The sequence below is a fragment of the Elephantulus edwardii genome, unplaced genomic scaffold (genome assembly GCF_000299155.1).
Source record: "Elephantulus edwardii isolate Elephantulus edwardi_28Jun2011 unplaced genomic scaffold, EleEdw1.0 scaffold00043, whole genome shotgun sequence".
NCBI lineage: Eukaryota > Metazoa > Chordata > Mammalia > Macroscelidea > Macroscelididae > Elephantulus > Elephantulus edwardii.
The window spans coordinates 13193800-13200374 of NW_006399793.1; the positions used below are offsets into that span (position 1 = coordinate 13193800).

General features: G+C 38.3%; 1 protein-coding gene across 1 annotated transcript in view; it reads right to left on the bottom strand.

The window, feature by feature from the left end:
* Window positions 1-6575, bottom strand: part of KIAA0825 (KIAA0825 ortholog) — a 122146-nt gene that overhangs the window by 705 nt on the left and 114866 nt on the right. The gene's annotated exons all lie outside the window — the stretch shown is intronic.

Consider the following 6575-nt stretch of genomic DNA (forward strand, 5'->3'; position numbering starts at 1 on the left):
TAATAATAATAATTTTTTTTTTAAAAAACCCAGTGACGATGATGGTGGAGAGACTGTGAAATGACTTTGGCAAGGTGTAATAAGAGGAACTAAAGAGATGGGGCCAGAGCTAAAAGGTTTTGTTTACTGGATGACTGAAAGAAAAGCTGACTTGTAAGTTCTCTAAGATAAAGTGTGCTGGATGATTGAAGAAACCAGAGGCTTCTTGAATGTGTACTGCAGAACAAAACCTGAACTTTCACTAATTGAGGAATTTTTTCTTGCTGTTAATCTGGCTTTGGACTGCTTGACTAAACCTGGACTTGAATTGTAGGATATTCTTTGCCATCATCACCATCCAACACTATTTCCCTAATAAACTTCACTACTGTGAGTAAAGTTTGTGAGTTAAGTTGCAACAAACACTGGACCCAATGATTGGTAGAAATAGGTGAATGAGCATGTAAGGTGGTATGTCTGACCTTGTAGTTATTTGTGTGGTACTATGGATATTATTGATGGGGTAAGTTCCTTTTTGTGAAGCAGGCAGAAGACAGACTCAGCCATTCCCACTTTTTATCTGCTCCTTTTGCACAGATAGAGAAGCATATGGAATTTTCTAGGAAACCAAAGAGGCTGGAACTTCACCTAAAAATGGCTGCAGAAATATGTACACAGTTACCTTTGAGTCTAAGCAGAGTACAAGCAGAATACAAAGTCTGGAGTAGAAGTGACAATGACATGAGGCCAGGCAAAGAATAACCAGTGAAAACTGTTAGCTGAACAACCCCCAAAGTTCAGAGAATGCTGGGAGAAATTAAAGTTCAAACAAGAATAGAAAACCTCAATTTAGATGCAGGACACTCAAAGGATATCCGGAAGAAACATTTATTTGAAATTTACTAATTTTTTTTTGTGTGTACCATCAAACAGGAGGAGATTGATCCTCCTTCTCCAGCAGAGCATCTGGTGGATTTGAACCACAAACTCTGGGACTGCAATGCAGCCTCTTGCCACTAGGCCACCAGAGCTCCAGGAAGAAACATTTTTAGGTACCTGTGCTAAACTACCCTAAGAATAAAGGTTCCCCTAGAATTTCACAATAAAGTTTTTAAAATACCCTTGAAAGGATGAAGTTATAATGTTATTAACAAATAGCTCTACAACTACTGAGAACAAAATCTATAAAAGGATTAAACAAAAGTCTAGAAGCTCAACAAAATAATATTTGTAAAATCTATCATCCAACCAAAACCTGTTTGAATATAAAAAGGCGACCTAGTGTCAGAAGAATTAAAAGTCAAGAAATACAATCACAGTACTAGAGATGCATGAGAAAACAAGGGTTTAGGGCAGAATTCAGGGAGAGAGAGAGAGAGAGCCATAGAATCACCTGCAACTCATAGTGACCCTATGTACACTAGCTCTGAAACCTGCCCTATCCTGAATGAATCTCTTCATCTCCAACAGACCTAATCCTATTTTTCCATTCACTGAGTCAATCCACCTCATCCTGGGTCTTCTTCTCCTGTGTTGTCCCTCCAACCTTCAAAACATTAGGTCCCTTTCCAAGGACTTGTCCCTTGTGGCCACATTCCCAAAGTATGGGAGATAGAAGAACCTCAAAATCTTTGCCTCCAACGAGCAGCAGGGTTTCACTCTCTCCAAGACAGACCTGTTCTCCTGGCAGTCCATGCCTGACACTTTTCTCCAGCACCACAACAAAAAGGCATAGATCTTTTTTTTATCATCCTTAGTTATTATCCAGCTCTTGGATGTTGTTGTTGTTAAGTTATGTCAAGTTGAGAATCCAGAATGACCCTATAAAAAAACAGATCTGAGCTCTGTCTTTTCTTGTGCCACCATCCTCACACTTTCTGACACACTAGAACCCAATGCAGCAGTCACTGTGTCAATCCACCTACTTAAGAGGCTTCTTTTCTTTTGCCATCCCTTCATCTTTCCAAGCATTATGTCCCTCTCCAAGCAATGACCTTTCCTAGTAATATGCCTTAAGCAGGTGAGACAAAACTTTAACATCTTTTCCTCTAAGGAACACTAAAAATACGTGTTTGTTCTTTTGGCAGAATTCCATGGTATTTTCAATAGTTTTTTCCAACACCACAGCTCAAAAGCATAATTTCTTCTTCTGTCATCCTTAGCCATTGTCTAGCTCTCAGATGCATACCAAGTGATTGCAAAGACTATGGCCAGAATCATATGCACCTTTGTCCTCAAACTGACATTATTGCTTATCAAGAATTTGGAGAGGTCCCTGACTGCAGATTTGCCCAGTGCAATATGTCTCCTGACTTCCTGCCTACTGATAACACGAGTGTTAACTGTAGGTCCACTCAAGATAAAATCTTTGACAACTTCAATATTTTCTCCATTTATCATGATGTTGCCTAATGGTCCAGTGTAAGAATTTTTGTTTTCTTGACACTGAGATACAATCCATATTGAAGGCATTACTCTTTGATTTTTGCAACAAGTGCTTCAAATCAATCTCACTTTCAGCTAGCAAGGCTGTATATAATTTCCACATTCTCTTGGATCACCTTTTATGGATATGTGAATTACAAATACAGACCTCTTGCAGTTGTTTGGCCAGGCAGCTTTCTTTCCACAGCCTAGTAAGCATGTCCATGCCTGCATAAGATTGTTGGAATGCATTAATTGGTATCCTATCAATTCCTAGGACCTTATTTTTGCCAGTTCAGTGCTCGAACTTCTTCCTTCATTACCACTGGTTCTTTTCCACATGTTATCACCTGGTATGGTTCTGTGTAAGTCCATTCTTATTGGTAGAGTGACTGTGTATATTCCTTTTGATGCTTCTTGAACCATTCAAGATTTTGTCCTTACCATTCTTCAGTATTAGAACTCAAGGCCTGAATTTGTTTTTTCTGTTCTTTCCTTTGAGACATGCTAAGCAAAGTCTTTCCTTTTTAGTTCTTGCACATTCTGTTAGAATATTTTGCTTTGTTTTATCAAGCTGCTGTTTGATATCTTAAGTTCATCTCTTTTACTTTGACTTTTCTTCCCTTTGCTTTGACTTCTTGACATTCTAGCTCAAGGAGCCTCTTCTGATACTCAATTTGTTCTTTTTGCTTTCTTTATGGATGATATCCTTGATGTCATCCCACAACTCATCAAGCCTTCAAAAGTTAATGTTCCATACCTCAATCCTTTTCTTGAGATGGTTTTAAATTCAGGTGGGATAGATTTAAGGTCTAGTTCTGTTTCTTGTGGACTTGTTTTCATTTTCTCAGCTTTAATTTGAACTTGTATATGAGTAATTGATAGTCTGTTGCACAGTTAGCACCTGGCCTGGTTTTGACTGCTGATACTGAGCTCCTCAAATAATTATTCTTTGCATAGATGTAGTTAATGTGACTCTTGTTTAGTCCATCAGGTGAGGATGTGTATAGACAATATATCCTAGTTTTTTGCACTGAATAAATCATTGATCATACAAAATTCAATCATTCAATCTTCAGCCTCATTTTTTTTTTCACCAACTCTGTACTTTCTAGATGTCAGTTTTTCCATTCTAGTATTTGGCTCCCTATTTACAAAGGCAGGGGTCAGCAGTATTTGCTGGCTTCCAGGTGGGGAAGTGGTTTGGAGCAGCCTATTTCTACAGAGGTTTGATGTTGTTTCCAGGTGAGACATAGGTGAAATGTTTATCAGACATTGAGAGTGAATTGATTGTAGTCAGCTCCCTATTTTAAAGGCATTTGGGCCCTTGGGCCTGGTTTTACTTGTTTTTTGTCAAACATGCTTCTAAGTGGTATAACACTGGTCTGTCCATTTGCTGTACAGAGGTAACTCGTGGCTACTGTGATGCCAAATACTGTGATACTGATGTGTCAAATGTGATAATGGTTCCCCAAGGTAGACAGTGTTTTGTAGAGCTCCCTGATTAAAACAAGCTTGGAAGCAGGAGTGGCATCCACTTCTGAAACAGCTTGCCTCCAGAAACTCTATGAACTTGGAGAAACAATGAAAATTATACAATTTTTTCTGGTCTTTAGTTCATAGGGTCACTATGAGTTGTCTATAACTTGACAGCACTTAACAACAACAACAGTCACCAAATATAATACAAGCAAAATCTTTCCAAATCCTATTAGAAAGTAGCTAAAATACTGTATTGACAAAGCAGTACCAGAAACTCAAGCTAAACTTAGAAGAGATGGGGCACCAGGGATATCATTGCTGACATCTTGGATGAAAGTAGAGAATACTAGAAAGATATCCATTTGTGTTTCAGTGACAATGCAAAGGCATTTGTCTGTGGATTACAACAAATTACAGTTAATATTGAGAAGAATGGGACACTTAATTGTGCTCATGTGAAATTTATACCTAGACAAAGAATTTGTTATCCAAACAGAGAAAGGGAGCACTGCATGATTTAAAATCAAGAAGAGTGTATGTCAGGGCTGTATCTTTGCTCCCTACCTATTTAGTCTGTATACTGAGCAAATCATTTGGGAAGCTGAATTTCCTGAAGAAGAATATAACATCAGGAGTGGATGAACACTCATCAACAATATGTTATGCAGATGACACAATCTTGCTTACTGAAGGTGCTGGAGACTTGAGGACCTTGCTACAGAAGATTAAAGACTTCAGCCTTGAATACAGATTACATTTCAACATCAAGAAAACAAAAGTCCTTACCACTAGGCCAATAGGCAACATCTTTATCATTAAAGATTGAAATCACTAATAATTTCCTCTTACTCAGATTCACAGTCAACATCCTTGGTACCACCAGTCAAGAAATTCAAGAAATCAAAACACATGTTGCACCTGATCTTTTCAATTACTTGCTCTTTTCAATTTCTTGGTCATATATATAGGTGGCCTAGTGGTAAGGAGCTGTATTAACCCAAAAACTTGTGGTTTGAATCCACCAGTTGCTTTGTGGGTGAAAGATGGGCAGTCTCCTCTTGTGCAGTTTACTGCCTCTGAAAACTGTTTGAAGGGTCGGCTATTGGTCTGTTCCAAATCAAAAGTACTTGACAACAAGTATGTTGTTTTTGTTGATTGCCTTCGAGTCAAGCACAACTCACAGTGACCCTATGAACAAAAGGCTTAAAACCCCTCTACAACTATTGACATTTATCAGTTCACAGTTTCCAGAGGCAAGTTGACAACATATATAAATGTATGTATGTAAATGTATATGTGTGTATGTATGTTGTTGTTATGAAGTGCCGTTGAGTCGTAGACAACTCTTAGCAACCCTATGGACAAAAGACTTGTACAATTGTATAACTGAGCGTTTCTTCAGATTCGTAGGGTTTCCAGAGGCAAGGTATTTTGGAAATGGATGCCACTCCTGCTTCCAAACTTGTTTTAATCAGTGAGCTCCACCCAACACTATCTACCATGGGTAACCATTATCGCATATTTTTTGTGTGTGTACCGTCAAATCGGATCTGAATGGTACAGGAGGAGATTGCCCCTCCTTCTCCAGCAGAGCATCTGGTGGATTTGAACTGTGCACCTCTGGGATTACAGTGTAGATTCTTGCCACTAGGCCACCAGAACTCACCGAGTCTAATTTTTGAATGATTTGTTCACCATATGGACTGAGTACACATGAAGGAAGGATACATATATAAACAAAAGAACAAAGGCCTGAAGCCTTTGTTAACTATCATCCTTTCTTCAAGTTTATATACACACATGAAAAAGATATATAACAAATATAAATATAAATATTTTTACAAAAATATACACACACACAAGGAAGGGAGCTCTGGAGGCCTAGTTGTAAGAAGCTGTGCTACAGTCCCAAATACACATGATTTGAAAACACCAGATGCTCTGTGGGAGAAGGATGGGCAAACTCCTTCAACGTGATTAGCTGCCTCTGAAAACCTGCTGGAGGGTCAGCTCTGAGTCAGTGCTGACTTGACACCACATAACAACATGTATATATTTAGATATATGGAGCTTAGGCAGCTTAATGGTAAAAAGTTGCACTTTTATCCCAAGAGAGGGGTTTTGAATCCACCAGGTATTCGGTGGAAAAAGATACACAATCTTCTGTGTACTTTACTGCTACTGAAAACCTGTGAGAGGGTGAACTATGAACCAGTTTAGCCTTGACAGTACATAGTAACAACGACATATGGTACACTGAAGTAATAACACAAGCTAGAATAAAAGATAATTTCAAAATACTGAAAGGCAAAGGAGAAAACCAAACCAAAAAGAACCTTAGCTTAGAATTCTATATCCAATGAAAGACTTTTTAGATGTGAAGTAAAAATTCTTTTTTAGGTAGTCAAAAGTTAAAATGCATTGATCCTCAATAAGACAGAGTGATGCAGTCACATAACATTGGCTCAAGTAGGTCAGAGACGATTAACATGGCACAGACTAGGCCAAGGTTCATTATCCATACGATCACTATGAGTTCCAGTCAATTCCACAGCATCTTACAACACTACCAACAGCAACAGAAGACTTGGAATAAAAGAAAGGCTAAGGAAATATTTCAGGTAGAATAAAAACTGTGCCTGGTTCAAACTCATATCAATATAAAAGAAGGAAAAGTATAATGAATTATA